The 26,015-nt window shown below is 39.6% G+C and overlaps 1 pseudogene; it reads right to left on the bottom strand.

Moving 5' to 3' along the window:
* Positions 1–26,015, bottom strand: part of LOC115514965 — a 69,606-nt pseudogene that overhangs the window by 21,923 nt on the left and 21,668 nt on the right.

The raw sequence follows: 26,015 nt of genomic DNA, 5'->3' as shown, positions 1-26,015 counted from the left end.
AACTAAGAGAAAGGCAAAGGGGTTGGGTGGATGAAGATAAAAACTCCAGTTTTATTCCTGATGGAGATGTTGGAGAGCACAGGTGAGGTGTGCTGCCCCCGAAGGGCTTCCTAAACCAAGCCCGGAGTGAGACGTAGTTGCCCACTCCACTCCAGGTGCACGAAAGAACCTCCTGTTGGAGGGAGAGGCAGAGCTAAAAGGAGAGTTCTCCTCGAGATGAAGGCAGATCTCAAAGGAAGCCGAACAAGTGGCCAAGCCATGGATACCAATTTAGGGTTCTCCTAAATTGGTTCTTACCAATTGAGCATTCTCCTAAATTGGTGCTTCTTCTCAGAGTGTGGTCACTGGTGCCATGAGGTCAAAAGTATTTGCATTTTCACTCTCTTTCTCTCAAGAGTGTACGGTGGAATTTTCCAGAGGTCACATACATGTAATATTACCAAAGGTTGACATGAAAATTCATCTACCTTCTCTTAAGTCTGACACTAAAGAGATTTGCAAAAGTGTAACGCAATAGTGCTCTTCTCACTACAATCTTGTTTGGCAAATATATTCTTTCATAAAATGTTATTTATGTCGACATCTGGTGAATTTATTCTTGTTATTTAAAAATAAGTAATTTTTAGGGGCGCCTGGGTGGCGCAGTCGGTTAAGCGTCCGACTTCAGCCAGGTCACGATCTCGCGGTCCGTGAGTTCGAGCCCCGCGTCAGGCTCTGGGCTGATGGCTCAGAGCCTGGAGCCTGTTTCCGATTCTGTGTCTCCCTCTCTCTCTGCCCCTCCCCCGTTCATGCTCTGTCTCTCTCTGTCCTAAAAATAAATAAACGTTGAAAAAAAAATACGTAATTTTTAGAGTTCTCAGTTTTAATTTCTAATGCAGTAAATATTGATCAATATCACCCTCCTAACTAAAAGTTCTTAGGGGTTATTTATGAATTTTAAGAGTGCACAGGGATCCTGAGCCCAGAAAGCTTGAGGATCGCTGTCTTACATTAATAATCATATACATCCTGCCTTCTTCCCCAGGTAGGAATGAATGAGGGAGAAGAGAAACCAGAAGGTGTTAGCTTAGTACATTTCCCAGCACAGGGTGAATGCACTACCCGCCCCCCCCTCACTAGGAACCCTAGGACAAACAGGGGTAGTAGCTGATAAAGTTCACTGCTCTGATGTTTGTGAATGATGCCTGGAAAAGGCAAAATCCTTTTATTAAAAAAATTTTTTTTGTTTACATTTTATTTATTTTTTAGAGAGAGAGAGAGAGAGAGAGAGAGAGAGAACACAAATGGGGGAGGGGCAGAGAGAGAGGGAGACACAGAATCCAAAGCAGGCTCCGAGCTGAGCTGTCAGCACAGAGCCCGATGCGGGGCTCAAACCCAAGAACCGTGACATCATGACCGGAGCCCAACTCGGTAGCTTAACCGACTGAGCCACCCAGGCACCCCATGGACAAAACCCTTTTAATTTCAAATGTAGTGACATTAAGTTCTCTGATGGCTCTGTGGATGGGCAATAGGTACCAGTGAAGAATCTTAAGCTGGATTTTGAGATGGGGAATTGTCTTAGAGTGTGGAGACTATGTGATATCTAAAAGGAAGTTGAAGAAGGAAACGGTAGGTCAAGAGAGTCGCTGATACTCTGCAGCGTATCTCCTGATCAGTAATGGCTTGGATACCCTCAAATGCATTGCGACTTTTTCCATATTTTTCTCTGTTACTTATGAAAAAAAGGCCACTTCTGGAGACGGTAGGGCATAGTGATCAATATCTACTCTTACACCAACTTGGAGAACATTTTTTTTTTTTTTCATGCCGGTTTTCTCTTCTCATTTGATATTTCTTTTTTCTAATGTAAGGAGGGTTGAGATAGGGAGAGAACATGCTTTAAACATAGTAAACTAATGCATATGCTTTGATTAAATATAGATTGGGAGTTGGGACTCACTTGCTGGAGATATGAAGAAAGGCCAAGTTTTATTATATCCAAATAGCCTGATCCTGGAGGTAACAGCATGCAGACATTGTAAGACTCAGTATTTGTTGAATAAATGATACATTTGCAGCTTTGGTCTCAAAATGTAAATATTAAAGGTGATTTCAAAGTCCCATTCTCCTCAAACATGGATTTGTAAGCTGTGAATAATTGAATAAGAATGATTAATTAAATAAATAACAATTGAAGGAAATATTTTAAATTAAGCCTTTATTATGCTCTCTGAAATGACAAGTGGATATGCCTGGGAGCTAAGGCCCTGACCACCCACAACAAGGCAGGGATGACTTTAAGGGTGGTATACTGATGTTTGATTCTCGCAACCATCCTGTATACTGGGTTATATGACTGTGCCTGCATCATATATGGAGAAACTGGAAGACTCCGAGCGGGAAGAGAATCTGAACGCTGGCAGCGCATTCAGGGCCACGGTCAGTGGCCAGGCACGTTGGCTACCATTCCCCCACCTACACTTGAGAAAGGTGAATTTGGTTCCTTTACAATCGCTATGCTCGCTTAGGAGGCTGTGCTGGTATTGATTGGTTTGGCCAAAAGACAAGTTTGGAACACTTTCTGCGGCTCTCTGCCACCCAGCATGTCCTTGTCTCACGCGAAGCACGTGGCTCCAACTTTCCCTGTCAGTTTGCTCCTCTCTAGGCGGGCTACCCCTTCGCTGGAGGGTCTCAGTGACGAGGGAGGGGAGTGTGACAGAGCCGGAACAGTAGCCTCATGATTACACAAAACCCCTCCACATGTTTCTTCTTTTTCATCCACAATGGAAACAGCTTTATTTTGTCCTCTCAATAATTTAGCTGAAAAAAATTCAAACTTTGTAAAAAAAAAATCGTTGTCAAAAAATAGAAATGAACTTAAACCTTACGTGCATCTCTTTATATACACGTACAAACACTTTAACACATCATTTTACACACATGGGATCATATCACATGCTATCTTTTAATACAGGACTTCAAATCATTTTTTTATTTTTTCTTATCTCTCCCTCCTCTTATATTTCTCTCCTACTACAAATCACTCTCCTTTACCTAAAAGAACCCATGCTATTCATCTTTTGTATTTTTCTATGCTTTCTTCAAGCTTTTTAAGGAATCTAAAATAGAGTTACTATGTAATACATATATGATTATTGTTTTTGATGTATATATGCACACATAAAATTTTTGCCATTTTTTACACACAGTAGAATTAAATATTTATTTGGCTGTATCTTGTTTTTTCTCATTTAATAAAATCTCATGAATATTTCTCAAATTGATTGGTATATATCTAATTCATGTTTTTAATGACACCATTATAGTCTATGAACTGGAGGTAGCTAATACCTTTTCAGCTATCGGCTACTGATGGGCATTCATTGTGTTTCTTCTTTTCTAAATTAAGATTTTAAGACTCTTCCCAGCCACCTAGGGATCTTGAAAATCTTATGTCTGGTGGAAAACTAGAGGAAGGTATTTCATAGTTTACATTTTCGACATGGATTGGAAAGATGTATAATATTACCAATTTATAGATAAATAATGCAAAATGGTTCATATATAGTATTGCATCTGACAGAAAAAAATCTTCTTTGACCCTGAAACTGTGCAATTTCACTGGAAAGTTTTAGTAAAATTATTTCTTGGAATCCCTTATATGTCCCACAATTAGAAAAAGTGCTTGAATAAGGAAATGACTGCGTTATTAAAAACAAAAAAGTGTGCAAACATCCAAGGGGCCAGTAGTGGCCAGCAGCATTGAATTTCTTATTTCTTAACAGACTGTGTGTTAGCAAGCAGACCAGATAAGGCAGGCCGCGTGCTTGTAGCTGTGATAGAGGATTGCTTTCTCATTCATGGCGGGCGATGGCCAATGAGGAGGAGAAACAATACTAGCCTGGGCATTGTGTGTGATGCATGGGGTCTGACTGCAGGCAGAACGGTTCAGAGGAATCTAGGAAATAGCGATCCCAATCTCCTTGTGTATGGGATCAGGCTGAAAATGAAAGTGAAAGAAGATAGAGCAGAAACAAGTGAACTTTGGAATGGCCCGTTTTAATAGAATGCAGAAATTGTTAAGAATAGGTTGGGAACTCATGGAAGAAAAATAAGATACGGCAATAAAATTTCTCGGAAAGTCATGAGAATGCCTAAGTGAATTAGCCAACTAGTAATTTAAGAATTATAGTGGAAACAAGATAAAAGGCATACAGAGTTATGTATTAGAGACAGGGAGATTAAAAGAGACCTAATAAAATTATCAGTGGTCAAAGGCTGCTAGAGAGAGAAAATAAAAACATAATAAAACAAAGCTTAGCTAAAAAGGCACCCGGACTTTTCCTAGACACCAAAAGGCATCTGGTGACAGAGAAAATGTGTCATTGAGGGTTTCCATGAGCTTTTTGCCTTGCAATCGCAGGGGTAGGTGAAGGTTGTATTTTGGAAACTGGGATCTTTTTTTCTCAAAAGAAAGAGGGAGCAAACAAAGTACTAAAGATTCTGATATCAGAATAAAGGAAATTGACAAGAGAGAGAAAAACCGACTCTTTGGATAAGAAAGACAGTGTGTGTATTCAGTGTTTTATCGAGAGTAAACTGAGGTCTAACAGAGACAAGACATCTTTATCAAAAGAAGATCTCTGTCGATGGACATTGAGGCTGCTTCTCTGAATCGTGCTACAGTGAACGTAGGGGTGCTATTAGCCCTTTGAGATTCTGACTTCTTTTGGACACGTACCGGAAAGTGGGATTGCTGGATCATTTGGTAGTTCCATTGTTAATTTTTAGGGAGCCTCCATACTGTTTTCCAGTGGCTGCACCATTTTGTATTCCCACCAAGAGTGCGCAGAAGTTCCTATTTCTCCACATCCTCACCGACTCTTACCATGTTTTGTTTTTCTGATAATAGCCCTCTTGACAGGTGTGAAGTGGTATCTCATGGCAATGGGATGCTTACTATTCAGCCTTAAAAGAGAAGGAAGTTCTGCACGAGGGAACAATATGTGAATCTTGAGTATATTATGTCAAGTGCAATAAGCCAGTCATAGAAAAATAAATACTGCATGATTCCACTTCTATGAAGAATCTAAAATAGTCAAACTCATAGAATCAAAGAGCAGAATGGTTGTTGCCTGGGGCTGGGTGGAGGGGAAATGAGGAGTTACTAATCAACGGATATGCAGTTTTAGTCAAGCAAGATGAATAAGTTCTAGAAACCTGCTATACAACATTGTACCTATAGTCACCAATAATATATTGTGCACTTAAAATTTGTTAAGAGGGTAGATATCATGTTAAGGGTTCTTTCCACAATAATAACAATAACAATAATAATAATAATAATAAAAGAAAGTGTGTTAATGGGAAGGTCATCTAAAGTTTTAGTAGGACTTTCCGTCAGAAACCTAGAGTTTTGGGCAAAAACTTCTAGGTGCTTAAAAGTAACAAATGACTAAAATTGGCATGTCAACAGCACTGATTTTGTTCTGCCAATTCTGAGCCCAAAATACTAGCAAATATCATTCAATAAGTGTCACCTGGTGAAATATTTACTTTCAAAATTATGGTGGCTACCTAATGCAGGCAAAGACATAACTATTGAAAAAGTTTAATTATAGCAACCTAATTTGCATCATAAAATCCGTGTTAATAAGTTAACCTCTGAATGTTTTTACTTTATGGCACATTAGTTATGGTATCCATTTCTTTAAAAAATGAAGAGATATAGACATAAACATTTTTAAAAATTGATGTGATATGGATATCATAGGCTCTCTGGCTTACATTAAGGAAAAGAAGAAAAGCAATTGAGAGCTATTACCACACATGCAAACGGCGGTATTCACCGTCGGCTTTGTTTAACCTTGTATGAAATCTGCCTCTATTCCTATTGAAAGTTGAGAAAGTCCTGTAACAGTTTTTAAACCATTTTAGGAACAGGTAAACATGGATCTACATCTTAAATATAAAGCCTGAGGTAGCATTAAAGATGACAGTTGTAGAAAGAAAATGACATAGCTTTGGTGGAGATATTTTAGCATGTAATTTTCAGCACAAAATTCATATAATCAAAAGGCTTGAGATGACCTTGAGATGTCATCAGGCTCATCCGACTGCTATTACAGGGAACGGTTAACGTAAGGCACCGTGCAATGATCAGTACAAGCAGGTGAGGTAAGGGCAATGACTGCCTTGTCTAAAAGTAACATTATTTTCATTTGGGTTTCAATATAATGAATGGCCTTCTAGCAAATACCTGACTCGCTTGGAACTTGCCTAAATCCTGTATAGTAAATATTTTTTCTCAAATTGCATTCAGCTTTATAAATAGCAATTGCATCATCATATGTTACAAGGAGATAGTTTAAGGTAGCCATCAAGGATAGCTATTGAACTAAAAGCATTTTGTAATGACAAAATTTTCAGAATTTGTGCTGTGGCTTAGAAAAATTTTGAATATAGTCCTTGGTTCCAAATTTGATTATCTTTTGTCCTAGCTTTTATTTTAGATTAGGTTGTGAATCTGTTTTGCCATTTAGGACAACCTTTCTTTGGACGTATTTTCACAGAAAAATAAATATAGTAGGTCAGATTTTAGGGATATAGATGGCAGAATAGAGAAGGATCAAAGAATTTCCCTCCTCCCAAAGCTTAAAAACATTGTAAAAAGTCTGGCCCTAAATTCCCAGCAGCAGTCAAGTAAGGAAAAGAATATGCTTTTTATTAATAAACTTCAAAAATTGGGGGTGAAAGAAAGAAAATGGAAGATTACGGTACAGGGAGGTGTTACTTCTTACTTTGCTCCCAGTTTTCAGGAACAGTGCAGAGGAAAGGTGAATGGGAAAAAAAGAAGAAAGAAAGAAAGAAAGAGAGAGAGAGAGGGAGGGAGGAAGGAAGAAAGGAAGGAAGGAAGGAAGGAAGGAAGGAGAGATGTAGAGAGAGAGAGAGGAGGAGAGGGGAAGGGAAGGGAAACCAATTCTGCCTAGTATCCTATTTTGGGGAAAAGTAAACTGAGTGCAGTCTTTTTCGACAAAGTCAAGGAAAAATCCTCTAAAACAGAAATCATATATATCCAGTAGTGGCAAGAAGGGTAAGAATCCAGGCCTAGCCATTGTCCAGGGCACTGAGAGGGATGGACATTTCTCATGACTAAATAGAATGACTATCATACTAGATATTTAATGAGATTTATCAGAAAAGCCCAGAACCCAGATTCCTCAGCCAATTTACACTCAATCTCAAAACTGTTGACCATTTCCTTATGTGATGATTAATTTTATGTCAACTTGGCTAAGCCACGGTATCCAGATATTTGGTCAAACATTCTAGATGTTTCTATGAAGGCATATTCTTAGATGAGATTAATATTTAAACCAGCAGACTTTGAGGAATGCAGATAACTCTCTACAACGTGGGTGGACCTCACCCAATCAGTTAAAGGTGTGAATAGAAAAAAGATCCTTCTCCCCGGAGGAAGAGGGAATTGTGCCAGCTGCCTGCCTTCAGATTAAAACTGTAACATCAATTGTTACTCAGCTCTTCAGCCTGCCAGCCTACCTGCAGATTTTGGACTTGCCCCTTCCACAGTTGTGGGAGCCAATTCCTGAATTCCTCTCTCTCCCTCTCCCTCCCTTCCTCTCTCTGTTTTTGTATATACACTCACATACACATCTCCTAGTATTCTGCTTCTCTGGAGAACTCTGACTAATATAGCCTAGTAAGGTAACTCTTATTTCTTACTCTTGGACATGCCAATAAGGATGTTTTGGGTTAGCACATGGCCTTCTATGAAGTTAATTAGGGGTCCAAGTGCCTTCCAGCTAATTCTAGGGTCTTGAAGTTCTCTTCTTGAAGTTCAGGTGAAGAATCCCTGTACCTGGGCAGCAGGCATGGGAAGAATGAAGAAAAATCACTTGTGGGAGGCTTCTCTGGGTTGGACCTAGCACTGCACACATCACTGTTCACAGTCCATTAGGCTGAACTCAGTCGTGGGCTCACCCATCTGCCAGGGAGGCTGCGAAATACTGTATATCTGTCTGCCAGGGAGGAAAAGAAAATGCACTTTTGCAAACTTACAGGGGTCTCTGTCATACTGTCTTACCTAATTCGTATATACGCTCGGATTACCGAATGAGATAATGCTTGAAAACAATCAAGCCTTAGCCAAATGTGTGCTATTATGATCATTATGTCAAATATTGAGGTTCTTCAAAAAAGGCTGATTTTTCAATTCCGCGTTGAGCTCAGTATGCTATCTGATATAAATAATCATGAAACATATTCAGTGTGGGGCATTTGAATGGACTACTGCATTTGAATGGACTACTTAAAATAACATTTATTGTTCTTACTAATGATAAAATAACAGGTGCATTGTAGAAAATAGGCAAACTAGAGTGAGGCATAAAAAGCAAATCCCAGGTGTTCCCAATCTTTGTACACACGATCTGTACAATTAAAACTCTTCGAGTTGTAGCACTTCTCACCGAAACTGGCTTAAGCAGAGCAGAGAATTAATTGGCTTGCAGAACGGAGCAGGCCAGGGATCCGTCTCTGGCTGTAGGCAGTTGAAGGCACGGTTCCGGTCCGCAGCGGGACTGACTCCACTTCTACGTGGTCCTTCCATCTTCACCCCTGCTGGGCGCTAACTCGGGCCTCAGGCGGCTCTCTCCTAAATGCCGAAATAGCTGTGGCAGTTCCGGTCATGTGCTTACAGTGTACTAACCAGAGGAAGGCAGGGTAGCTCTTTCAGTCTCTTCCAGTTGCTTTCTCTGCAGAGCTAAATAACTTTTTTCCCTTCCATCCAGAAGCTTCCTCAAAAATCGTGTGTGTCATGGGTCTGAAATAGGTTGTGAGCCCATCCCTGATCCAAATATGGATGTGGGGATTTGCTCAGGTCAGATAAGACTCACCCAGCAGCTGGGTGCAGGGGGGTGGAGGGAGTGGGTGGGAGTGGGAAACTTCTCTCTGAGCGCATAGGCTGCAGGGAGAACGGATACCTGATGAAAGTTACAGAATTGCTATCAAAAAGAAAAAGGGATGGACACGGGCTATTCTAAAGCAGCAAATAAATGCCTCACACACTCATGAACGTACACACACAGCACTTAACAGAAGAGTAGTGTCAGCACCCCACAACCTCTTTCTTTTATAGCCTGTTTTATTCTGCCTAGGGATACATCATAACCATGCACATACGACATGAGGAACATCCCATTATAAGATTGAGCAACAGAAGACAGACACAAAAAAGTCTCTACGGTATGACTCTATTTGAAGTTCAAGTCCAGCAAAATCAGTCCATGGTAGTAGTGGTTGCCTTTGGGAGGTATTAGCTGGGAGAGACTATTAGGGAGCTTTCTGAGATGGTGGAAGTGTCCTACATTTCTATCTGAGTGGCGGTTTACATAGATGTATTTTTTATGGGAAAAATAATTGCACTGTGTACTTAGGATTTATACCCTTTTCTGTTTCAAAATTATACTTTAATATGAAGTTAAAGACTTAAATTAAAAATATTAAATTAAAATGTAAACATGTAAATATGCAATGCTGAAAAGGACTCTAAGGAGATAAAAACAAAATTTTTGGCGAAGTTGAAAAAACTAAGTCACTTAGGAAAACATACCTATAACGTCATAAAACTTTACTGAAATACATTAAAAAATAGTAGACTATCCATGTGATAGTTATTAGAATAAAGGCTTAGGGGCGCCTGGGTGGCTCAGTTGGTTAAGCATCTGACTCCGGCTCAGGTCATGATCTCTCAGTTTGTGGGTTGAGCCTCACGTCAGGCTCGGTGCTGACAGCTCAGAGCCTGGAGCCTGCTTCTGAATCTGTGTCTCTCTCTCTGCCCCTCCCTTGCTCGTGCTGTGTCTCCTCCTCTCTCAAAAATAAATAAACATTAAAAAAAATTTAGAATAGAGGCTTAGTATAACAAAATGCGATACCTCATGAGGTAATGGATGTGAAGATGTATTTTAAAATATCAAATGCTATGTATTTATTAGTTTAAAAGTGATTTTGGAAGTAATGAGTCTGGGCAATGATCATCCATAGCTGCTGAAACCTTGAAGTGGAAGACCAATAGGAAACCCTATGGCCCAGGGAAAGGCTGACAATAGCTATGTCCCTGATTAAGCTTAAATCACAAAAAGGGAAAAGCATTCATTACGAATTCCTGATGTGATGTGTAGAACATACATAGCACCTCCTATGAATTATCCTTGCCACAAAATTGGACCTGAACCTGATGTAGCCTCTGGCTCCGATTGCTAGTCTTCAAGACTTATTAAGGATAAAGGACCATGTTCACAACACTGTGGGATGTAATCAGTTAAATCAGGATATGGGACACTATAGGATAAGTGACCTTCTTTTTAAACAAACAAATGGCAAGGAAGGAAAAAGAACGAAGAGAGATTCTGCTATCGCAGAAGGCCTAAGGGATAATTTAACTAAATGCAATATATCAACCTCATTTAGATTCTGATCCAAAGTAAGCAAAGCACATTTATGAGACAATCAAGGATATCAATCCTAATTAAATATCAGATGATATGAAGAAGCTATTATAACTTTTTAGGTGTGGTGATGTTGTTGAGATCGTGTAAAAAAAGACAGTCAAAGCCTTATCTCTTGGACATACATATGTGAGTATTTATGAATGAAATAATATGAAATCCAATGTGTGTTGGGAAGGGCATAGATGAAGCAAGTGTATCCATATGTTGATATATTTTGAAGCTGGATGACAAGTGTATGAGGGCTTATTATGCTGCTCACTGTACTTTGACTTTGTTTAAAAAAGTTCAGTAAAAAAGTTAAAATTATTTGTATCTAATTTAACACCTAAGACTGACATTATTAGGGAATAATTTGGGATGGGAAAGATTTTCTGTCCTATCTTTATTCACTAAAACATGATACATCAAATGCCTATACTTTTATCTTCATAGACTATGTTTATATACATTTATTATGCACTTACATGCATACAATTTACACAATATCTTTTGTGAGGTTAGATATCCTTCAGACTACTCTTACCTTTAACAAATTGGCACTGCTTAATTTATCATAAAAATAGGTTCAAATAATATTTTTTAAAAATTGAATTTTTTATAACACCCAGAGGGTTATTGTTTCTCTTATATATATATTAAAGTTTATTTATTTTTTATTTTTATTTTTTTAACGTTTATTTATTTTTGAGACAGAGAGAGAGCATGAACAGGGGAGGGGTAGATAGAGAGGGAGACACAGAATCCGAAACAGGCTCCAGGCTCTGAGCTGTCAGCACAGAGCCCGACGCGGGGCTTGAACTCACGGACCGCGAGATCATGACCTGAGCTGAAGGCCGCTTAACCGACTGAGCCACCCAGGTGCCCCAAAGTTTATTTATTTTTGAGAGACAGACAGAGCGCAAGCAGGGGAGGGGCAGAGAGAGAGGGAGACACAGAATCCAAAGCAGGCTCCAGGCTCGGAGCTGTCAGCACAGGGCCTGATGCGGGGCTCGAAATCACAAACCGGCAGATCATGACCTGAGCTGAAGTTGGACACTTAACCGACTGAGCCACCCAGGCGCCCCGAATTTTTTAATATTTTTATAAGCTTAAGCTTATCTAATAACACACTTGTTTAGTATTTTGAGACCTACTGAGACATTTATTTGGCATTTTTTATGGGTACATTCCAAAGGAAAAATTTCTTGTCTTGAACATTCTAGAAAAATGTTCTAGAAATGTTCTAGAAATCATTCTAGAAAAATACTACTTTTTGTGAGTAATTGACCAATCTCAGTATACAGTATACAGTATACAGATGCCAATCTGCCCCAACAAGGCAAGAAATTAGCTTGATGATTCTCCTCTGGTGGATGTGTGTTACCCAGTATCTTTGCTAGGCCTTGGGTAGGCTTCTGTTTGGGGCTGGACAGTGTTTATCTGCTTCTGGGATGTGCTCAGTCTGAGGCGTTGAAATCGAGTCTGTTCCCCAGACTGCTGCTGCCACCATTGCCTTTCCAACATCCACCCAACATGGCAGGACTGATGCAGTAGCAGATTTAGGGGTTTCAGGGAGGATTGTCGAGGAGTGTTCCTACTTGTCTTCTCCTCCCATCCAGCCGTTGAGTCAGGGCTAACGCTTGCATCTTGTAGAGATGGCCGAGTTTCTAAGCAGAGCTGGCTGACTTATTGGGTATAGAATAAGCAACACAGAACAATTGTGTTCTTTTCTACTGCATGCCTCCTTTTGCTAATAAATGAAATCTTTATATTAATAATAGCTCATTAAACTTTTTAAAGGCAGGTGTAAATTTTAAAATGGTCTTTTGCATTGGAATGCATGGCATCACATGTGAATTTGTGTTTTAGCCCAATTAGTCTATTTTTAGAAATACTTTCTCAAAATTTATATTTTAGGTTTAGTTTTTGTATCATCAAAATATTCAGGAAGAAACTATCATGAGCGATATTTCCTTGCTTAATGGATAATTACAAATTGGAATTGTTAGTGAAACCGCATTATTAAATTTAGCCTCAAATTACTCTTAAAATATGCAGGACTAGAGGACTAAAGATATAAATAGCTTTGATTATAGGCCAAATTCTGCATAATGTTGTTATTTTGTAACTTGGTATCTCGAAGGGGAAAAAATCTTAAGTTCAATGGACCAGGCCAAAAGTAATGATACTGGTATTTCTTACAAGCATGTAAGAACTTAAATGTTTACCCATGCATTATTTTTCTTCTAAGAAACCGTCTTTGGAAGCTTCCGTATTTAATAGTGTTTGCTCAAAACATATCTCTTTTGAAATAGTCATTTTGAAGTCACACACAAAAATTAGTCTAATTCTATATTATTTTTGAACAAAATGGTATTAGCTCATTCAACCTTCTTATTCACAAGATTCAGTACTGAGTACATTTTATTTCCGAAAATCAACTCCTCTCTTTAAGAATGAAGATTTTCCGTAGTTGAAAAATACTCAAATGAATGTGATACCAGCTTTTGAAGTCCCAATACTTGTTACTGTGGCAGTAGTTTTGCTGTATCGTATCACCTTTGCGTACTTGGATAGAAAACTTTTGATGAGCTTGTTAAAATCCATCGCGTAACTCTGAAGTGACATGTTCTAAGAATTTTATGTGACTTAATTTTTATGCTGAGTTTATTGATTCTTGTAGGCTATGTCATGCCTCTCTAAAATTCTAGATTTTAGACTTGAAGAGGTCAACCCTGCAATCACCTTTGTTTTCCTTACATTAGTCCTGTCTGCATTTTAAAAATAATTCCATGCAGTTAGAGACAGAGGTGATATTTATTTATATGTCTTAGGAAAGGGTGTAGGAAGGCAGAGCCAATATGAACAATTAAGCCTGTCACTCTGCACATATAGGTACCAAGTACCAATGACAAATCATATCAGGAGTTTGGATGTTGTGCTGTAATCACATCCATGCCTGGTTTATATAGGTTTGTTGGGTTCCTGGGAGAGGAAGAGAGGACATACACAGCATTTCACGTAGGACTCTAGATTGCAAGTGACAGAGAATTGAGTCTAAGCTGGATTAAACCAAAAAGCTGTCTTACTGACTCATGTAAGGAAACGGTACAGGAGCACTGTTTTTTAAGCATGGCTCAAATCAGGATCTGATTTCTTTCTATTTATTGGCTTTTCTTTCCTTTTCAGAATTCATATGGAGTAAAGAGGACAGAAGCAGTTCTATTCTGCATGCTTCAAGGCTCAAGTCCATCTGGGAAGAATCCTTGCATCTGTCCCCAAAGTCTCAGCAAAAGTTATTGGCTCTGATTGGGTTCATGTGCCTGTCCCTCATTTCTTTGAGAGGAATATGTGTGAATTGATTTAGCCGACCAGGACATATCCTTGGAATTGGCCATGGGATTAATTCTGCCCAAATGCATGGGGTAAAAGCAGATTTAGGGTCTTTGCCCAAGACCAATTTGGATATGGAGGGTGGCCGGCAAAAACAATGGATGTCCCCCACAGGCATTTTGGTGATTCTGTCTCGCCTGCAGGATACTGGGAAACGATGGTGGGGGAAGGATAGACAGAGAGGACTCAATCTTGGTGTGAACTGGGGAAATCTACTCCTTGAGGTAACCTGGATATGGAGCTCCCAGTCTTAACCTAAGTTGATTCTTTTTTTTTTTTTCTTAACGTTTATTTATCTTTGAGAGACAGAGAGTGAGAGAGAGAGAGAGAGAGAGAGAGAGAGAGAGATAATGTGAGCAGGGGAGGGTCAGAGAGAGAGGGAGACAGAAGATCTGAAGCGGCTCCGTGTTGACAACAGAGAGCCGGCTGATGTGGGGCTCGAACTTATCAACCGTGAGATCATAACCTGAGCCAAAGTTGGACGCTTAACCAACTGAGCCACCGAGGCACCCCTCCTAAGTTGATTCTTGATTGTGTTTTCTAACGAAAATATTTTTCTTGATAACATGATTGTGTGACTTAATGACAAATAAGACGAAGTAGCTTTTGATGTAGGTAAAACTAGGCAGCTGACAGCTTCTATATCTTGTCCTTTCTCATCGGTTTCTTGGTACTGCAGAGAATGGGTGACACGATTTTGAAGCTAGGTATATGTAATATACGATTTAAATGTAAGAGAAAATAGTCCTTTTGTATCCCATCTACTTTCCATCACAGAGCCAGCTACCCAATAGGATGATAATTGTTGACAAATGTTCCAAAATGTAGATGTAAAATTTTGTGGTGCATAATAAGCAAAGTAAAATTCCTCTGACTTCAGGCTGCTATTTAACAGCCTACATAGAAGTTGTAAGGGATCAAGGAAAGAAGATATGCTGTGAAGATATGGCCCTTCACGGCTGAGTCAGTCATGGGAGAGGAGATAGACAACCAGTTATTGAGCAAAACCCTCTGGCTTGTAGTCCTGACCTTGAAAAACCCGCACTTCCCTCTCCTTCATTTTGGTGTTCCTGGGACAGTCAGAAGGAAGCGGGAGGGATGCTGTATTGTCCCGGGCCCTGTAGAGAATTAACCAGTAGAAAAATTAAATGGTGGCTCAGGAGAGTTTTATTTATTGGATCATTTATTGGATTAAAAAATCCATTCTGTTAAAGACCTATTAGAATATTTTATGATCATCTTGTAAGTGATATTTGTACTCAGATAAGATACATGCTACAGAAAATATTATAGTTTTTACATTTCTATAGTTTTAAAAAAATTTCCGTGGTCTCGAAATTATTCTAATGATGGCTGCGCTGTGGTTGTGATGTGGCTTCTGTGAGATCAAGCTCTCTCGGCCCGTGGACACACATTCGATCCAAGAGGTAATCTCTAAAAGGGGTGAAGTTTTCTTTTGGGGCTATAAACCGGTCAAAATTCACAAAAAGGAAGCTTTAAATTTCCACATTGGGAAGGGAGCTGTGAAAGCTGGCTTTTCGAGAGATGAAACTGTGATTTGGTGTTCTGAATACATTCTCTGTTGTCCCCGCCCCTCCCTCTACTCCCTCTGTCAGAGCACTTGCATTTAGAAACTGGTAGAACTGTTGTCTACATTAACATTGCCTCCTTTCTCCATTGATTTCTGCTGTGAATAGGCTTCCTTGAATTCATGGTCATCTGCATCTTTAGGGTTCCCCTAAGGGATATTGGATTTCCTGCTTGGAGGACTAATCAGAACCATTAATCAGCCACGAAACTCAGCACTGGCCTATAAGCCAAAGGCCTGAAGGAAATCAGGGCAGGCTTATTGAAAATTAGGCAGAAGGTATGGAAGAAATATATTTACTTATGAACACTGTGTGGGTTTATACGGAATTCGAAGTTAACAAAAGAAAAGGATTTTTAATGTTTGTGTGAACCGGGGAGGGGTTCAGCACCTTCTTCAGGGATACTTAGAGGCTGCAAGGAGGGACTCACATTCCTGTGGTGGGAACAGCGCCACAGGGCACAGTGGATGGAACCGGAACTTGAGCCTTAGGTGGCAGGAGTGAGAATCCACACCGCTGACTTGCTGACCTTCATTTCCACATCTGTGATGAAATACTCTGTGACTCTCATCTCTACAATCATTTTTCTTAGAGAGTTAATATGGAGATGAAATGATGGACTATATACACATCACAAAACAGGAACTCCAAGCTGCTAGTTTTTGACTTAGTTTGGGGTTTCCCTGAAGCACGTCCTGAGACACAAATTTGAGTGTCTGAAGGTTATGTGGGAAGTGTCAGGTATACTGGCAGGGCAGTGGGGGAAGTAGAACGGGGAAGGTGGGTTGCTAAAAAAGCAAAAGCGAGATATCAAGCCAGCTATCATTGTGGCCAACTGTGGCTTAATCGCACAGGGAAACTCTGGGAAAAGGGACAAAGCAACCATCTCAGAATTATTGCAGCCAGGGGCTGAGGAGCTGGGGTATTGATACAAGTCCTGAAAGCGATTGCTTCGGTGTGCTCCCAGCACGTGTGGATTGCTCAGGACTTTTGTACGCTTCCTGCTCACGGGGAGCATAGCTTTCTGTATTTATTTATTTTTTTTTTTCAGCAGGCCAAGAAAAAGAGTCCTCAGAAGGGCCAGAGTGCAGATCTGGACAATGAGAAGATCTCAACTGGGCATGCAGAATGATATGATGGGCTAACTGGTTTCCTGACCTCATGGGCAACAGAGGTGGATGTATTTATCCTGAAGAACAGAGTAAACCGGGGACCTCTCAAGTCGATTTTTTTAGGAAGATGCTTGAAGATACACTCCAGCGAGATGAAGATGACATCAAGAACAGGAAATCATGCGATGCAGAAAACACTAGAAGCAACTCAGGAAAGCAGTGAAGTGAGGCACCAGGATGGGGGCTCAGTGGCATGCCATGGGAGCAATCAGTCTAGGTTAGATACGAAAAAGCAAAAGTTCTGGGAGGACGGTTTCTGGGTGAAGAAAACAATGGATAGAATGTATAGAGATGGAGAATTATAAAAAATGAAAACACTGATAGAGACCACCAGTTGCTGAAAAAGAAAATCAGTGAGGAATTTCAGGAAAGAAGTGAGCTGTATGTGGAAGCAGCTATTATGATAGTTTGCTACTTGAGCTTTGAACAGTGCTTACATACTCACATTTCCAACTTTTAAAATCAACCTACAGACAATGCTGTTACGGTTATGATTGACCTAATTGTGATATTAAAATGCAATGTAAGTATTACCAGCGACGGTAAAATTTGGAGAGTGAAAGAAAGCTCAAGGGAAGGGTAAGAGTATAGGGGTGCCTCGGCGGTTCAGTCACTTGAGTGTCTGACTCTTGATTTGGGCTCACGTCATGATCTCACCATTCGTGGGATTGAGCCCTGCATCCCACTCTGTGCTGGCAGTGTGGAGCCCGCTTGGGATTTTCTTTCTCCTCTCTCTGCTCTCTGCTCCTCCCCCCCCCCCCCACAATAAATACATAAACTTAAAAAAAGGATATTAATATTGGCCTCTTCCAAAGTGAGGAGTCAAAAGATATCTATAGATGTTGCAACAACAAAATGAAATCTGTAAATATTTCTCTTTCCTCTTATCTCTGTCTCTGTCTCTATCTCTAGATATATAATAAAGACCAAAACAGTAAATTAAGTCTCAAAGGAATTTTGTGAAGTAAATGATTTTTAAAAATATTTTTAAGAGGAAGTTAATTATTAGTTTATTTGATATAAAAGTATGAAATAGATTCACAAAATTTTACTTCCTTAAGAGTCTTAGAGATGATCCAGCCCATCCTCCTCACTTTATAGCTATAGAGGCCAAGACCCAAAGAGTGGAAGTAACCTGTCCAAATCTTCATAACCAGCTAGTCTGTAGAAAAGACAAGCCTGGAGTTCAGTTCTCTCTGATATTCCTCTGCTCTTTCCCTACCTTGTTGTAGAGCTAGAATTTTGAATGAAGAGCTATTCAGATGTGCAGCAATAAGAAGTGATGAAAGCCATTGTGGGAGATGTTACTAACACCCAAGTTTATTCTTTTCTGGAATCAAGAAAAAAGACACTTCTCAGCTCTCTCACAGTTAAGCAGGGTCACGTGGCTAGTTTTCCCATTGGGATAATGTGTTTAATTGCTAGTGAGCTATTCTCTCTCTCCCTCTCCTGCTCTGTCTCTCCTCCACTCTCTTGCCAGTGACCCAGAAGGTGTTATTCCCAACTGATATCGTTATGCCATTGTCAGTCCAGGTCTCTAAGGGACTTGTGGAGGAGAACCTGCTGTTGAAATGCACTGGACACATAGTGTGAACAAGAAATAGCCCTTATGGTGTTAAGTAACTAAAATTTCAGGGTTTTTTTCTTTTACCATAACATAGACTTTCCTATTTTAATACAGACATCAATACTATATTCACTGGAGTTAATTTATAATATTCCATAAAACTGAAATTTGCCTTGAAATGCTTCTACAGTGTAATGGTTTAGTCCATGTATAACAAGGCAAAAATTATCTCTATTTTACTTTAATGTATTCTACATAGAACATTCCATTTGAAATTAAAAATATACATATTTTTCCAGTGGTCTCAATTAAATTACTACATAATCTCAAAAATGAATTTCTTGTCCTAAATCTTTGTTGAAAATCTAATTTAAAATTTTTGTATGTTTTTAATTAAAAATAACCTTTCTTCAACATTTATTTATTTTTGGGACAGAGAGAGACAGAGCATGAACGGGGGAGGGTCAGAGAGAGAGGGAGACACAGAATCGGAAACAGGCTCCAGGCTCTGAGCCATCAGCCCAGAGCCCGACACGGGGCTCGAACTCACGGACCGCGAGATCGTGACCTGGCTGAAGTCGGACGCTTAACCGACTGCGCCACCCAGGCGCCCCAAAAAATAACCTTTCTTTAATATATGTATCGCCAATATCACTTTACTATCTAATAATATATTTATTTAAAAAATTTTTTTTTTCAATGTTTATTTATTTTTGGGACAGAGAGAGACAGAGCATGAACGGGGGAGGGGCAGAGAGAGAGGGAGACACAGAATCGGAAACAGGCTCCAGGCTCTGAGCCATCAGCCCAGAGCCCGACGCGGGGCTCGAACTCACGGACCGCGAGATCGTGACCTGGCTGAAGTCGGACGCTTAACCGACTGCGCCACCCAGGCGCCCCAAAAAATAACCTTTCTTTAATATATGTATTGCCAATATCACTTTACTATCTAATAATATATTTATTTAAAAAATTTTTTTTTCAATGTTTATTTATTTTTGGGACAGAGAGAGACAGAGCATGAACGGGGGAGGGGCAGAGAGAGAGGGAGACACAGAATCGGAAACAGGCTCCAGGCTCCGAGCCATCAGCCCGGAGCCTGACGCAGGGCTCGAACTCCCGGACCGCGAGATCGTGACCTGGCTGAAGTTGGACGCTTAACCGACTGCGCCACCCAGGCGCCCCTCTAATAATATATTTATAATTTTCATAACTCTAATAACTAAAAATACCTGAAGAAAAATAAAAATGACTTTTAATCCATGACTGTTACTGAGAAAGAAAAGATATAGTATTTGTTACTTAGTACTTCTAAAATGTACAGAAAAATAGTAAGAGTGTAACATTTATAGTTCTATGAACTTCATTTGTGTGTAACATATTTTTTGTACATGTTACTAGGATTTGTAAGTTTTATAATTTTTTATTTTCTTTCCCAGTATTTGTTTAAAAGTTGACTTTCCTAATTATTAATGTTTTGCTCTTGGTGTTGTATCTTACTCCAGCCCACAGGCAAGAATTGTCCTGGAATTCTCAAAGTGAAGGTAGAGTTCATCGCATCATTCCCGTTTCCTCGGGCAGACCCTGGAGGTTACATGGGAGGAACAATCACTGGAAGACGTTAGGGCAAGAACTTGCCGACAAACCAGATTTTTTCACTTTTGGGAATTTTGGTGTCATGTATCATTGAATACTTTTCATTTGCCTTTTAAGAGTGATGCATAACTGAAGTGCCTGGGTAACTCAGTTGGTTAAGTGCCTGACTTCAGTCTAGGTCATGATCTGCCATTCCCCAGTTTGAGCCCCGCATCGGGCTCTGTGCTGACAGCTCAGAGCCTGGAGCCTGCTTCAGATTCTGTGTCTCCCTCTCTCACTGCCCCTCCCTCACTCACACTCTGTCTCTCTCTCTCAAAAATAAACAAATATTAAAAAAAAAAGAGTGATGCATAACTGATATGCCTGTATGTGTCTGATCAAGTGAATACAAGTAAATCCACAGGGCTACTTTTCGTGAGTAATTGACCAAGTCCCAATATGAATGTTTCTACACATGAGGAAAACGGGGTCTGGCTTACATCATGTTTGTGAGGGTGTGTGTGTATGCAATCTTTTCTCAAGCTTCTTTTCTCAAGCTTTCTTTTCTCAAGCTTTTTTTTTCCTCAAAGCTTCTCAAGCTTTCATCTTATGATGAATCGTGTTACTGATTTGCTGGTTTGCCCACCACCTCTCCTAAGTTGTAATCTCATGGAAAGGCAACATCACGTCTCACTTTACTTGTCTCAGCTTTCAGGATAATTTTGAGGATTACAGGGGAAACATATCTTTTTGAATAAATAAATATATTTTTCTTAGCCTGTGTATTATCATTTATACCCCTCTATCAACCCAAGCCAATATATCCTATTTATTTTTTCCAGTTTATTTGAAAACAAAATGCTTCCTTACCCTCAGGGCTTATTTATTTATTTTTTTAACTTTTTAAATGTTTATTTATTTTTGAAGGAGAGAGAGAGAGACAGAGTGCAAGCAGGGGAGGGGCAGAGAGAGAGAGGTAGACACAGAATCCAAAGCAGGCTCCAGGCTCTGAGCTGTCAGCACAGAGCCCGACATGGGGCTCAAACCCACAGACTGTGAGATCATGACCTGAATCACCCAGACGCCCCAGCCCAGGGCTCACTTTTTAACATGCTTTCCTATGTTGCTTCTCCCTGTCCCAGACCCACACATCACAACCTATGGCCACTTCACATGCATTTATACTTTTCCTCCATTTCCTCCCTTCTCGTCTCAGTTCTCTCTTTTGCTTCCTGGTGATTTCCTCTACCTGCTGTAGATTACACGAGTGTTCACTTATTTTGGTTCTTGGGGTTAGTATTGGAAGCCTTGATCTTTGGGGCCATTTCATGCTACATCATTTTTGCGTTTCTTTGCATTTGAAGTTCATGACCTCTCACTTTACTTCTGCTGTTGACTGTTCTTTCCTACTCTCTTGTCCTGAGGAGACTTACTCCGTTCTCACCTGCCCCCACCTTGCATATTTCCTGCCATCATCCTTAGCTTCACCTTCAGCTTTGTCCTCAGCTGTGTCTCTACTTTTATTTATCACCCCTTGGATTCTTCTGCCTGATATTTTCTTTCTCTCCATGGTACTGCGCTGGCCTTTGCCATCTGACATTGGCTACTTAGAGGCATATCCAAACTGTACCCTCAGATTCCAAGGCAGTGGGCCACCTCTGCTAAGACAACTTCAGCCTGGCAGGCTGAATCTAAGTATAGAAATTCAGGCAAACAAGAAACACAACTTTTTAGTCGTATTTTTAGTATTGCCTACACTTAATTTCTTCCTTCCTTCCTTCCTTCCTTCCTTCCTTCCTTCCTTTCTTTTTTTTTACATTTTATTTACTTTTGAGAGACAGAGAGAGACAGAGCACAAGTGGGGGAGAGGTAGAGAGAGAATGAGACACAGAATCTGAAGCAGGCTCCAGGCTCTGAGCTGTCAGCACAGAGCCTGACGCGGGGCTCGAACTCACAAACTGTGAGATCATGACCTGAGCCAAAGTCAGACGCTCAACCGACTGAACCACCCAGGTGCCCCACCCAAACTTAATTTCTATTGTAAGTTCTTATTTCCTAGGTGGTACAGCATGATCTTGGTCAGTTCAAGGTTTCACCTTTCCCATGTTGCAGCTAAGTTCTGGGTTGGAGGAGGGCATACTTATGCAGATTGATCAGGAGGGTCTGGTCCTCATAGATAAGTGTCCATGTTGCATAGATTGGGTGTTCTTGCTTCTGTTTGACCCAGCATCTGGCCTAAATTTCTGCTGTGCCAACTTTTGCTCCCAGTGGCAAGTTCTTTCTCTCCATCGTGTATCTTGCTTCACCTGGTACTGCACAGTACTCCATGAGTGTGTCAAAACCTCTTTCTGCTTGGACACAACCCACAGTCAGTTCTTCCTCATGGTCTTCCCATGCACTCAGAGATTTACCCTGAAAGGGCCATACACTCTTCTCCTTGCAGATTTCCCAAACCCATTTGGGAACTCCATCATTCCTACCCATCTTTCCCTACCCAGTTCTCCCTCAACATCCCTTCCTAGATGTAGGAATCTTTTATCTAGCCCTGGGATGGGATAGTCGAGTTCTTTCTCTTCAGGTCATCTCTCCCAGTTTATATTTATATTCTGAGTTCCATCAGAAGAATCTAGGCTTTTGAAATGCAAAGCCCTTTTCTCTGCCTTCTACAGCAACTTTCCTTCTCTGATACAATGAATGCAACGGGGTTGTATATGTTGGGTGAAGGAAATCAGAGAGAGAGAGAAAGAGTCCAGAAGGAACAAGAATTAGTTAATATGAAAAATATTTTGCTCACCACTCTAGCTTTATCTCAATCACAGTCACCTATATTTCTATCCTTTCCCTCCCACACCCTTGCTGTTTGTTCTTAGCCTCCAGAAGGAACTACAGCCACTCACCCCACCAATTGCCCTGAGAGCCTCAATCCCCCAAGGCTACACTGAATTCTCTGAGCCTTCCAGTCTCCCCTGAGTCAGTGCCCTCAATGCTGGCATAAGAGTGCAGGATGGAATCAGAAGATCCTTTCCAGTCATGACTTCAACCCTCACCGACTCTGATACTGTGATAGTGGACTCATCCCACATGCTCTCTGATTGTATAATCTCCTTATCTGCAAAATAGCAATAATAGTATCTCTTTCATAGCTTTATTGTAAGAATTTAAAGTTTTTGTAAAAGTGCTTTATAAATGGAAATATTTACATGAATTATTATTCTTTTCCTATCTCCTTGACTTCTTGCAATTCCTTGACACCTCACTCTGACTCTGAATCTTAGGATATAAACAACAAAAATAAGTCAGTTAACAAAAACTTCTAATATTTTCTTGATGTGGGTGCAAGAATTGAAGTCTTAACTCACCTTCAGTTTCTGATCTTTACTCTTAATCCTGAACTGGTGGAGATTTAATTGAGCAAGATATAGAATTATGGTGATTGGGTCTGACCCAAGTTTAAGTTACAATAATTTTTTTTTGGTCTCCTCCGTATTTCCCAGTATATCCTGTCTGTTTTTTAATCAGATATTCAACTATTTAACTTTCAGTTTCCTTTCCATTCCCAATTGATGGTGAACTACATAGCACCTGGCACATGGTAGATGTGCAAGTCTTATTGGTGAAAAAACACATGATATCACTCGTCTTCTTGATTTTCCTCCTTTTCTAAACTATTGTCTCTTTTCTTTCCAATTCCTTCTCTTAGTGCTCTTTCTGGTTCTTTCATCTTATTCTTGTCCTTTTTCCAGTAAAGAAAATTCCTGGAAGCTTCAAGGTTAAGTCTTTCTCTTAAGCCCTTGATCTATATTTCCAACTTTCTACGGAGCATCTTAGATGTCCCAAACCAATGTCATGATATTTCCCAGCTCAACTTCCAACCCAGTTGACTCTCCATTGAACTGGACCATGATGATAGATGATACCCATGTCACAGACTTCTTTGGTTGGATGGAAATGAGATGGTAACTTTAAACATGGTGCCCAACACATTGTATATCCTAGTAAATGTTTGCTATTACTGTTATTGTGTAAATGGATTGAGGGGCTTCTAAATACCTAGATTTGTGAGGTTAAATTGTTTTCCTTATGATTTCTGTTTCATGATGATTCTTCAAGAACAATTGTTAACAATAGCAGCTATTTAAAATGGGAAGTTGAGGGAAGTAAAAGAAAGAAAAGAATGTTTAGGTGAAAGCACAAGTTACAAGTATACACTATTTTTCTAAAGATCACTAGAAGAATCTCAGATCTTTGCGTTAAGCAAGGCAGATCCTGTTGATTGAGTAAACTAGATGAAAGGTAAAAATATCATCAATTTTCAAGGCATTCATGAGTATCTGAAAGGATAGAAGGAAAAGGGATTTTCTTAGGTTGCATCAATGATTCACTGACAATTAAAACTAGTTGATTGGGGCGCCTGGGTGGCTCAGTCGGTTAAGCGTCCGACTTCAGCTCAGGTCACGATCTCACAGTCTGTGAGTTCGAGCCCCGCGTCGGGCTCTGGGCTGATGGCTCAGAGCCTGGAGCCTGCTTCCGATTCTGTGTCTCCCTCTCTCTCTGCCCCTCCCCCGTTCATGCTCTGTCTCTCTCTGTCTCAAAAATAAATAAACGTTAAAAAACTTAAAAAAAATAAAAAAAATAAAAAAATAAAACTAGTTGATATTCTGGGATTAAATGAATGTAGAATACAAATAGGGAAATACTTAAAAAATTGTTAAAGAGATTTGGGAAATAACAAAGACCTCAAAAATTTTTTTCCAGGTAATTATTGTTTTGCAAAAGATTGGCATCAAATAGTTGTCTGTTCTAAATACCAAGGAATGAATAAGTGAATGCATGAATAAATAAATAAATAAATAAAGTTGAAGTTTAAAGGCTAATGGTATTGAATTCAGTCAGCATAATTATTGTAACTACTTACTTATTCTAGCCTTGGCAGTTCAATACAAATACATTTTGGTTAAAAAAAAAATCCAAAACCACCTTTCAGTCAGTACACAGCAGATTAAATCCAGCATTGGGTAAATTACCAACGTTAATTTGAATTTTTAAGGTAAAAATTAGAGAGGGGGAATGCGAGAGCATTCTTCAAATCTTTCATTTGAGATTTGAATCTTGATCTTAAGTTTGCAGAGTGCAGAGAGCATTCTCCAACGCTACTGTCAAGGTCCCTCTTCTCAGTCAATTTTATTTATGTAGAATCTTTCATCAAAAGATCACAAAGAGCTGTCTAACCAGCTATAAAGAAACATAAATCAAAAAGAAAATGAAATGCTCAAACAATAAAATTATACATTAGAGGCCCATTTAAAGCAGAGCATTTTAAGATGAGAGAAAAGTCTTGGCTGGAGTATACAGAGCATAAGTTATAATGGGAAGCTATTTCATAATTTGGTGAAAAATGAAACAGACCCACTTCTAATAGTGGAGAGCCTATTATTAAGAATGATCACTTGCATACCAGTGCTTTAATGAAGGGGGTGAAGAGCATAATAACTTGAAGTGGAATTGACAAAGTATGGAAGCTCTCTTCTTGCTGCTCCAGGGAGAAAAAAAATTTTTTTTTTACTCATAAATGGGCATTGTGCCCAAGTATCATGCTCTTTAGCATGCCTATTGCTGATGGCTATTGTGCCTTTCTCAGAAGGCTCTATGCTAAAGTCCCACAGTACATATATAATATACATATCGTATTTATGATATATATCCACCACAAGGGTCTCAAGGAAGCCGAGGTGATCCTTCAATCTCCCCTGTCATCTTTACTTGCTTCTTCAGCACAGATTAATTCCATGTCCCCCAAGTCCCAGGATTTCCAATTTATAGTAGGAAAATATTCATTTTAATGTCCCCAAGCATAGGGAAAATATAAGAATGTTGTAATACTATTGCTTTAACAAAACCCAGCAGAAGTCCTTTTAAGCTTGCTTGTATAGAGAGGCTCAAGAATTCGGAGACATCAGTCTTTTGTTTTATTGGCATTAAAATAAATATCAAGAAAATGTTCTTTGGCATAAAGTTTATAACATTCAGATTAAAGCCTACATTCTGAATTTTAGAATTTCAAATATCTCTAAGTTTCCAGCCTCCTTTTGTTCAAACCTGACTCTTCAGATAATTTATCTTATGGCTTGAGGATTATGCCTGACAACTGGTAGTAAGAAAATTTACGCAAAGTGTGATATTTACACCTTTGTTAATGTTAAATTTCATGTTCAATGCGATGTACACTCTG

The sequence above is a fragment of the Lynx canadensis genome, chromosome B2 (assembly GCF_007474595.2).
Source record: "Lynx canadensis isolate LIC74 chromosome B2, mLynCan4.pri.v2, whole genome shotgun sequence".
Lineage (NCBI taxonomy): Eukaryota > Metazoa > Chordata > Mammalia > Carnivora > Felidae > Lynx > Lynx canadensis.
This window is presented reverse-complemented; position numbering and strand designations above follow the sequence as displayed.